The 10,278-nt window shown below is 38.8% G+C and overlaps 1 non-coding gene across 1 annotated transcript; it reads left to right on the top strand.

Annotated features, from left to right (window-relative positions):
• Nucleotides 1-3,819: 3,819 nt before the first annotated feature.
• Nucleotides 3,820-3,923, top strand: LOC148552963 (small nucleolar RNA R71). The gene has a single exon (XR_015893099.1). It is a non-coding gene; the product is annotated as a small nucleolar RNA R71 (small nucleolar RNA).
• Nucleotides 3,924-10,278: the final 6,355 nt, after the last annotated feature.

Below are 10,278 nucleotides of genomic sequence, written 5' to 3'. Positions count from 1 at the left end.
TTGATTAAAACATTTTTCTTTTAAGAAAGGTGATGGATTCATAGGACATTCATAACTTTAAGACATAGACACTAAGACACTAATGATCATGTAATAAAGACACAAACATAGATAAACATAAAGCATAAAAAATCAAAAAACAAAAAATAAGGAACAACGAAATTAAAGAACGGGTCTACCTTAGTGATGGCGGCTAGTTCTTCCTCTTGAAGATCTTATGGAGTGCTTGAGCTCCTCAATGTCTCTTCCTTGCCTTTGTTTCTCCTCTCTCATGATTCTTTGATCTTCTCTAATTTTATGAAGGAGGGTCGAATGCTCTTGGTGTTCCACCCTTAGTTGTCCCATATTGGAACTTAATTCTCATAGGGAGGTGTTAATTTGCTCCCAATAATTTTGTGGAGGAAAATGCATCCCTTGAGGCATCTTAGGGATTTCATGATGAGGAATTTCCTCATGCTCTTGTCCATGAGTGGGATCTCTTGTTTGCTCCATCCTTTACTTAGTGATGGGCTTGTCCTCATCAATGAGGATGTCTTCCTCTATGTCAATTCCAGCTGAATTGCAAAGGTGACAAATGAGATGAGGGAAGGATAACCTTGACAAAGTAGAGGACTTGTTCGCCACCTTGTAGAGTTCTAGGGATATAACCTCATGAACTTCTACTTCCTCTCCAATCATGATGCTATAGATCATGATAGCCCGGTCTATAGTAACTTCAGACCGGTTGCTAGTGGGAATGATTGAGCGTTGGATGAACTCCAACCATCCCCTAGCCACGGGCTTGAGGTCATGCCTTCTTAGTTGAACCGGTTTCCCTCTTGAATCTTTCTTCCATTGAGCGCCCTCTTCACAAATGTCTATGAGGACTTGGTCCAACCTTTGACCAAGGTTGACCCTTCTAGTGTAGGGGCGTGCATCTCCTTGCATCATGGGCAAGTTGAATGGCAACCTTACATTTTCTGGACTGAAATCTAAGTATTTCCCCTGAACCATTGTAAGCCAATTCTTTGGGTCCGGGTTCACACTTTGATCATGGTTCTTGGTGATCCATGCATTGGCATAGAACTCTTGAACCATTAAGATTCTGACTTGTTGAATAGGGTTGGTGAGAACTTCCCAACCTCTTCTTCGAATCTCATGTCAGATCTCCGGGTATTCACCCTTTTTGAGCTTGAAAGGGACCTCGGGGATCACATTCTTCTTGGCCATAACTTCATAGAAGTGGTCTTGATGCACCCTTGAGATGAATCTCTCCATCTCCCATGACTCAGAGGTGAAAGCTTTTGCCTTCCTTTTCCTCTTTCTAGAGGTTTCTCCGGCCTTAGGTGCCATAAATGGTTATGGAAAAACAAAAAGCAATGCTTTTACCACACCAAACTTAGAAGGTTTGCTCGTCCTCGAGCAAAAGAAGGAAGAGAGTAAAGGAAGAAGAAATAGAGGAGATAGAGGGGGTTAGTGTTTCGGCCAAGGGGGAGAAGTAGTATTTAAGATGTGTGAAAATGAAGGGGTGAAGATGTGTTTATATAGGAGTGGGGAGAGGGTAAGGTTCGGCCATGTATGGGTGGGTTTGGGAGTTAAAGTTTTTTGAATTTGAATGGTGAGGTAGGTGGGGTTTATGATGGATGGATGTGGATTGGTGAAGGGTTTATGGAGAAGAGGGTAGGAGGTTGGTGGGGATCTTGTGGGGTCCACAGATCCTGAGGTGTCAAGGATTTCTCATCCATGCACCAATTAGGCTTGCAAAACGCCCTTTGCTGCCAATCCTGGCGTTAAACGCCATGTTGCTGCCCATTTCTGGCGTTTAATGCCAGCTTTTTGCCCTTTTCTGGCGTTAAACGTCAGTCTGGTGCCCATTTCTGGTGTTAAACGCCCAGAATGGTGCTAGACTGGGCGTTTAACGCCCATTCTACTACCCTTACTGGCATTTAAACGCCAGTAAGCTTCTCCTCCATGGTGTGCTATTTTTAATACTATTTTTCATTCTTTTTTGCTTTTTCAGTTGTTTTTATGACTTCACATGATCATCAACCTACAGAAAACATAAAATAACAATGGAAAATAGAAATTTAACATAGATAAGTAAAATTGGGTTGCCTCCCAACAAGCGCTTCTTTAATGTCAGTAGCTTGACAGTGGGCTCTCATGGAGCCTCACAGATACTCAGAGCATGATGATGGCCTCTTAACACCAAACTTATAGTTTGGTTGTGGCCTCCCAACACCAAACTTAGAGTTTGAATGTGGGGGTTTTGTTTGACTTTGTATTGAGAGAAACTTTTCATGCTTCTTCTCCATGGTTACAGAGGGAGATCCTTGAGCTTTAAACACAAGGGAGTCCTCATTTACTTAAAGGACCAATTCTCCTCTGTCAACATCAATCACAGTTTTTGCTGTGGCTAGGAAGGGTCTGCCAAGGATGATGAATTCATCCATACACTTCCCAATATCTAGGATTATGAAATCAGCAGGGATGTAGTGGTCTTCAACCTTTACCAAGACATCCTCTACAAGTCCATAAGCCTGTTTTCTTGAATTGTCTGCCATCTCTAGTGAAATTCTTACAGCTTGTACCTCAAGAATCCCTAGCTTCTCCATTACAGAGAGAGGCATGAGGTTTATGCTTGACCCTAGGTCACACAGAGCCTTCTCAAAGGTCATGGTGCCTATGGTACAAGGTATTGAGAACTTTCCAGGATCTTATCTCTTCAGAGGAAATTTCTGCCTAGTCAAGTCATCCAGTTCTTTGGTGAGCAAAAGGGGTTCATCCTCCCAAGTCTCATTACCAAATAGCTTGGTATTTAGCTTCATGATTGCTCCAAGGTACTTAGCAACTTGTTCTTCAGTAACATCTTCATCCTCTTCAGAGGAAGAATACTCATCAGAGCTCATGAATGGCAAAAGTAAATTCAATGGAATCTCTATGGTCTCAGTGTGAGCATCAGATTCCCATGGTTCCTCATTAGGGAACACCTTGGAGGCCAGTGGACGTCCATTGAGGTCTTTCTCAGTGGAGATCACTGCCTCTTCCTCTTCTCCAGGTTCGGCCGTGTGGGTTATGTTGATGGCCTTGCACTCTCTTTTTGGATTCTCTTCTGTATTGCTTGGAAGAGTACTAGGAGGGAGTTCAGTAACTTTCTTACTCAGCTGACCCGCTTGTGCCTCCAAATTTCTAATGGAGGACCTTGTTTTAGTCATGAGACTTTGAGTGGTTTTAATTAAACCAGAGACTACAGTTGCTAATTTAGAGTGGTTTTGTTTGGAATTCTCTGTTTGTTGCTGAGAAGATGATGGAAAAGGTTTGCCATTGTGAAACCTATTTCTTCCACCATTATTGTTGTTGAAGCCTTGTTGAGGCCTCTGTTGATCCTTCCATGAGAGGTTTGGATGATTTCTCCATGAAGGATTATAGGTGTTTCCGTAGGATTCTCCCATGTAATTCACCTCTTCCATTGCTGGGTTCTTAGAACCATAAGCTTCTTCTTCAGATGAAGCTTCCTTGGTACTGACTGTTGCTGCTTACATTCCAGACAGACTCTGAGAAATCATATTGACTTGCTGAGTCAATATTTTGTTCTAAGCCAATATGGCATTTAGAGTATCAATCTCAAGAACTCCTTTCTTCTGACTTGTCCCATTATTCACAGGATTCCTTTCAGAGGTGTACATGAATTGGTTATTTGCAACTATTTCAATGAGTTCCTGAGCTTCTGCAGGCGTCTTCTTCAGATGAAGAGATCCTCCAGCAGAGCTGTCCAATGACATCTTGGACAGTTCAGACAGACCATCATAGAAGATACCTATGATGCTCCATTCTGAAAGCAAGTCAGAAGGACACCTTCTGATCAATTGCTTGTATCTTTCCCAAGCTTCATAGAGGGATTCACCTTCCTTCTGTCTGAAAGTTTGGACTTCCACTCTAAGCTTGCTCAATTTTTGAGGTGAAAAAAACTTTGCCAAGAAGGCATTGACTAGCTTTTCCCAAGAGTTCAGGCTTTCTTTAGGTTGTGAATCCAACCATGTTCTAGCTCTGTCTCTTACAGCAAAGGGAAATATCATAAGCTTGCAGACCTCGGGATCAACCCCATTGGTCTTGACAGTGTCACAGATTTGCAAGAATTCAGCTAAGAACTGATGAGGATCTTCCAATGGAAGTCCATGAAACTTGTAATTCTGTTGCATCAGAGAAACTAATTGAGGCTTAAGCTCAAAGTTGTTTGCTCCAATGGCAGGGATTGAGATGCTTCTCCCATAGAAGTCGAGAGTAGGTGCAGTAAAGTCACCAAGCACCTTCCTTGCATTGTTGGCATTGTTGTTGTTTTCGGCTGCCATGGCTTCTTCTTGTTTGAAAGTTTCTGTTAGGTCTTCTATAGAGAGTTATACTTTAGCTTCTTTTAGCTTTCTCTTCAAGGTCCTTTCAGATTCAGGATCAGCTTCAACAAGAATGCCCTTGTCCTTGCTCCTGCTCATATGAAAAGAGAGGAGAAGAAAATATGAAATCCTCTATGTCACAGTATAGAGATTCCTTGAGGTGTCAGAGGAAAATAAAAATAGAAGGATGAGGTAGAGAAGAGAGAATTCGAACTTATCAAGAGGGACAGAGTTCGAATTGCTGATAATGGAGAAGTGTTAGTCCTTTAAATAGAAGGATTTGAGAAGAGGGGAAGAATTTTCGAAATTAAAGTAAAAAGATTTTGAAATAACTAAAAGAAATTTTGAAAATTTGGTAAATGATTTTCGAAAACTAAGATTGGGAAAGAAATTAAGTGATTTTTTTTGGAAAAGATTTTGAAATTAGAAATCAAAAAGATATGATTGAAAATTAATTTTGAAAAAATGTGATTGAAAAGATATGATTGAAAAGATATGATTGAGAATCAAATTAAAAAGAGAAATTTTTAAAATTAAAGTTGATTACTTGACTAATAGGAAATTAAAAGATATGATTCTAGAATTAAAATTTGATCCTTTCTTAATAGGAAAGTAACAACTTGAAAATTTTGAATTAAATCATTAATTGTAGCAAGGATTTTCGAAAATAATAATAATTTAAAAAATGGAAAGAAATTGATTTTGAAAAGATATGATTGAAGAGATATGATTTGAAAAAGATTTGATTTTGAAAAATTGTGAATATTTGAAAAAGATTTGAATTAAAAACAAAATCTTCCCTCTAGTGTCCTCCTGGCGTTAAACGCCCAGAATGGCATCCATTCTGGCGTGTAACGCCCAAAATGCTACCTTTTTGGGCGTTTAAACGCCAGTTTTCCTTCCTCACTGGGCGTTTTGAACGTCCAGCTTTTTCTCTGTAATTTCTCTGCTGCATGTTCTGAATCTTCAATTTTCTGTATTATTTGACTTGAAAAGACATGGTTGGAAAACTAAGATTAAATCAACAATGCATGCAAGACACCAAACTTAGAAGTTTGTATACTAAGGACTATAACAATTTGAAAATACATATGAGAAACAACAAAAGACACAAAACAAGAGAATTTAAAGATCAGAGCAAGGAAATCATCAAGAATAACTTGAAGATCAATGAAGAACATAATGCACATATTCGAAAAAATGCAAGAAAAATAAAGACATGCAGGACACCAAACTTAAAATTAGACACTAGACTCAAACAAGAAATATAAAATATTTTTGGTTTTATGATTTTATAAAATTTTTTTTTTGTAATTTTTTCGAAAATTAGGTGGAAAAAGAAAATAAGGACTTCAAAATTCTTAATGAGAATTCCAGGAATCATGCAATGTTAGTCTAAAACTCCGGTCCAAGAATTAGACATGGCTTACTAGCCAGCCAAGCTTTCAGTGAAAGCTTCGGTCCAAAACACTAGACATGGCCAATGGCTAGCCAAGCTTTAGCAAATCATTACGTTCAACAGCAAGATTGATAGAAATCAACAAGCCCTTGTGATGATAAGTTGAAACCTCGGTCCAAAAGTTTAGACATGGCTTCTCAGCCAGCCAGACTTCAACAAATCATCATGAAACTCTAGAATTCATTCTTAAAAGTTCTAAAGAACAAAATAGAAATAAAATTTTTTTTTAAAAAAATTTTCGAAAATTAAAAGGTAAAAAGCTTAAACATAAAATAAAATTACCTAATCTGAGCAACAAGATGAACCGTCAGTTGTCCAAACTCGAACAATCCCTGGCAACAGCGCCAAAAACTTGGTGCACGAAATTGTGATCATCAATGGCGCCAACATCATGGTACGCACAATTGTAATCTCAACTCTTTGTCACAATTCCGCACAACTAACCAGCAAGTGCAGTGGGTCGTCCAAGTAATAAACCTTACGTGAGTAAGGGTCAATCCCACGGAGATTGTCGGCTTGAAGCAAGCTATGGTCATCTTGTAAATCTCAGTCAGGCGGATTCAAATGGTTATGGAGAATTGATAATTTAAAATAAGAATAAAACATAAAATAGGATAGAGATACTTATGTAATTCATTGGTAGGAATTTCAGATAAGCGTATGGAGATGCTTTGTTCCTTCTGAACCTCTGCTTTCCTATTGCCTTCTTCCAATCAATCATACTCCTTTTCATGGCAAGCTATATGTTGGGTTTCACCGTTGTCAATGGCTACCTCCCGTCCTCTCAGTGAAAATGTTCCAAATGCGCTGTCACCGCACGACTAATCAGCTGTTGGTTCTCGATCATGTTGGAATAGGATTTATTGATCCTTTTGCGTCTGTCACTACGCCTAACACTCGCGAGTTTGAAGCTCGTCACAGTCATCCCTTCCTTGATCCTACTCGGAATACCACAGACAAGGTTTAGACTTTTCGGATCTCAGGAATGGCCGTCAATTGATTCTAGCCTATACCACGAAGGTTCTAATCTTAGATTAGAAACCCAAGAGATACACATTCAAGCTTGTTTAAATGTAGAACGGAAGTGGTTGTCAGGCACGCGTTCATAGGTGAGAATGATGATGAGTGTCACAGATCATCACATTCGTCAGGTTGAAGAACGAGTGTATATCTTAGAGAAGAAGTAGGCGTGAATTGCATAGAAAAACAATAGTACTTTGCATTAATTCATGAGGTCAGCAGAGCTCCACACCTTAATCTATGGTGTGTAGAAACTCCACCGTTGAAAATACAAAAGTGATAATGGTGATCATTGGCTTCGGCCCCAGAGAGGGAACCAGAAGAACCAAGATCAAAAGTATGATCAAGTGTGTAAAATACAATAGCAAAAGGTCCTATTTGTAGAAAACTAGTAACCTAGGGTTTACAGAAATGAGTAAATGATGCAGAATCCACTTCAAGGCCCACTTGGTGTATGCTTGGGCTGAGCATTGAAGCTTTCACGTGTAGAGGCTTTTCTTGGAGTTAAACGCCAGCTTTTGTGCCAGTTTGGGTGTTTAACTCCAGCTTTTATGCCAGTTCTGGCGTTTTGACGCCAGAATTTCTATGCTGACTTGGAATGCTGGTTTGGGCCATCAAATCTCGGGCAAAGTATAGACTATTATATATTGCTGGAAAGCCAGGATGTCTACTTTCCAACGCAATTGAGAGCGCGCCAATTTGGCTTCTGTATCTCCAGAAAATCCACTTCGAGTGCAGGGAGGTCAGAATCTAACAGCATCTGCAGTCCTTTTTTAGCCTCTGAATCATATTTTTGCCCAGGTCCCTCAATTTCAGCTAGAAAATACCTGAAATCATAGAAAAACACACAAACTCATAATAAAGTCCAGAAATGTGATTTTTATTTAAAAACTAATAAAAATATAATAAAAACTAACTAAAATATACTAAAAACATACTAAAAATAATGCCAAAAAGCGTATAAATTATCCGCTCATCAACCATGAGGGTTCTAATCTTAGATTAGAAACCCAAGAGATACACACTCAAGCTATTGCAGATAGAACGGAAGTGGTTGTTAGGCACGCGTTCATAGGTAAGAATGATGATGACTGTCACGGGTCATCACATTCATCAGATTGAAGTGCGAGTGAATATCTTAGAGAAGAAGTAGGCATGAATTGAAGGAAAAACAGTAGTAATTGCATTATTTTATGAAGAACAGCAGAGCTCCACACCTTAATCTATAGGGTGTAGAAACTCCACCGTTGAAAATACATAAGTGAAAAGTCTAGGCATGGCCGAATGGCCAGCCTCCCAAAGAGGGTTCAATCATCAAAACATGATTAAAAGATAGATATATCCAAGATTGAAAATACAATAGTAAAAGGTCCTATTTATAATGAACTAGTAGCCTAGGGTTTACAGAAATAAGTAAATGATGCAGAAATCTACTTTCGAGGACCACTTGGTGTGTGCTTGGGCTGAGCATTGAAGTTTTTTCATGCTTAGGCTGTTCCTGGAGTTAAACACCAGCTTTGATGCCAGTTTGGGCATTTAACTCCAATTCTGGTGACAGTTTGGGCGTTTTACGCCAGAATTCCTTGGGCTGACTTTGAACGCCAGTTTGGGCCATCAAATATCAGGCAAAGTATGAACTATTATATATTGCTGGAAAACCCAGAATGTCGACTTTCCAACGCAATTGAGAGCGTGCCAATTGGGCTTCTGTAGCTCCAGAAAATCCACTTCGAGTGCAGGGAGGTCAGAATCCAACAGCATCTGCAATCCTTTTTCAGCCTCTGAATCAGATTTTTGCTCAGGTCCCTCAATTTCAGCCAGAAAATACCTGAAATCACAAAAAAACATACAAACTCATAGTAAAGTCTAGAAATGTGATTTTTATTTAAAAACTAATAAAAAATAATAAAAAAGTAATAAAAACATACTAAAAACTATGTGAAAACAATGGCAAAAAGCGTATAAATTATCCGCTTATCACCATACCAAACTTAAATTGTTGCTTGTTGACGAATGGATTTTTTGTATGGTCTAGAAATTCACAAATATATAATCGCGTTGTAAGTATAGTTTCTAAACCAATAGAAAATCCTTTCGTGGAAAAGTTTTGGTTGTCACAATAACAAACCTAGTAAAATTTATAACCGAAGTATTCAAACCTCAGGTCGTCTTCTCAAGGAATTGCAGGGAGGTGTATTTATTATTGGTTATGGGTATTTATCTTTTTGGGGTTTTTGAATAAGGAAACAAGTGATTTAAATGACACGAAAAATAAATTAATAATTATAAAGAAAACTCTTGGCAAGGTATGAGAACTGGGAATCCTAGGATACGACGCTGGTGATGAGCGGCGACGGTGAAGAAGAGATGAGCAGCAATGCAACAGCTTGGCGATAGAGCACGACGGCGGCGAGTGATAAACCCATATTTCATGAGTTCTTTTGTGCTTAATTTGAGTGATTTATTCAATCCTCCACCTACTTATTCATATTAACTGCATGGTTTTACTTTCCCTTCCTTATTATGTCATATTGTGAAAAACATGTTTTTCTAAGCTTTAAAAATTAATTATTTTAATTACCTTTATTTCCATTCGATGCCGTGATTAGTGTGTTGAGTAGTTTCAGATTTTCTAAGGCAGAATGACTTAAAGGATGGAAAAGGAAACATACAAAAATGGAAGGAGAAAGCAAAACGGAGCTTTGAAGGAAACTGGTATTTACGCGATCGCATGGACGAGGCGATCGCGTGCCAGAAGCAAAGATGCAGCGACGCGGCCGCATGACTGACGCGACCACGTGGCAAGGAAAAGCTCCGAATGACGCGACCGCGTGACCCACGCGGACGCGTGACAGAGGCCACGTATCAGAATTTACAGAATACGTCCCCAGTGATTTCTGAAGCCCTTTTTGGTCCAGATCCAAGTACAGACAGCATAGACCAGAGGTTATAAAGTGTGGGAATGCAACCATTCAAAAGAGCTGGCATATTTTATTTTTCAATGATTTAGATTTAGTTGAGAGGGAGATCTTCTCCTCTCTCTCTTAGGATTTAGGATTTCTTCTCGCTTTAAGAGTGACTCTCAATCCAGGTTTTATATTTCTTTGCTTTAAACTTCCCTTTTACTTTATTTATTTATTTCAGTATCTGAGTTGGCTATTTACCTTTATAATTGAATCTATGAATTCTTCCATGTTACAGACTGTTATTTGAATTAATGATAATTGAGGTATTTTCAGTTTATGATTGTTCTCTTTGATTTAAGTTACCATTGCTTCCCATCTAAGGACATTTTTATTGTTCCAGCAATTTTACTTTTTCCCCTTTTGATCCTGGTTAAGAATTCAGTAACTCAACAGTTATTAAACTCAACATAATTGATAATCGTTATCTTGCTAATTGAGCTGAACTTAAGTAATCCCAACCTTTTCT

The sequence above is a fragment of the Arachis ipaensis genome, chromosome B7 (genome assembly GCF_059453495.1).
Source record: "Arachis ipaensis isolate K30076 ecotype BB chromosome B7, ASM5945349v1, whole genome shotgun sequence".
NCBI classification, from domain to species: Eukaryota; Viridiplantae; Streptophyta; class Magnoliopsida; order Fabales; family Fabaceae; genus Arachis; species Arachis ipaensis.
The sequence above is the reverse complement of the archived record's forward strand: the minus strand, read 5'-3'. Positions and strand labels throughout refer to the sequence as shown.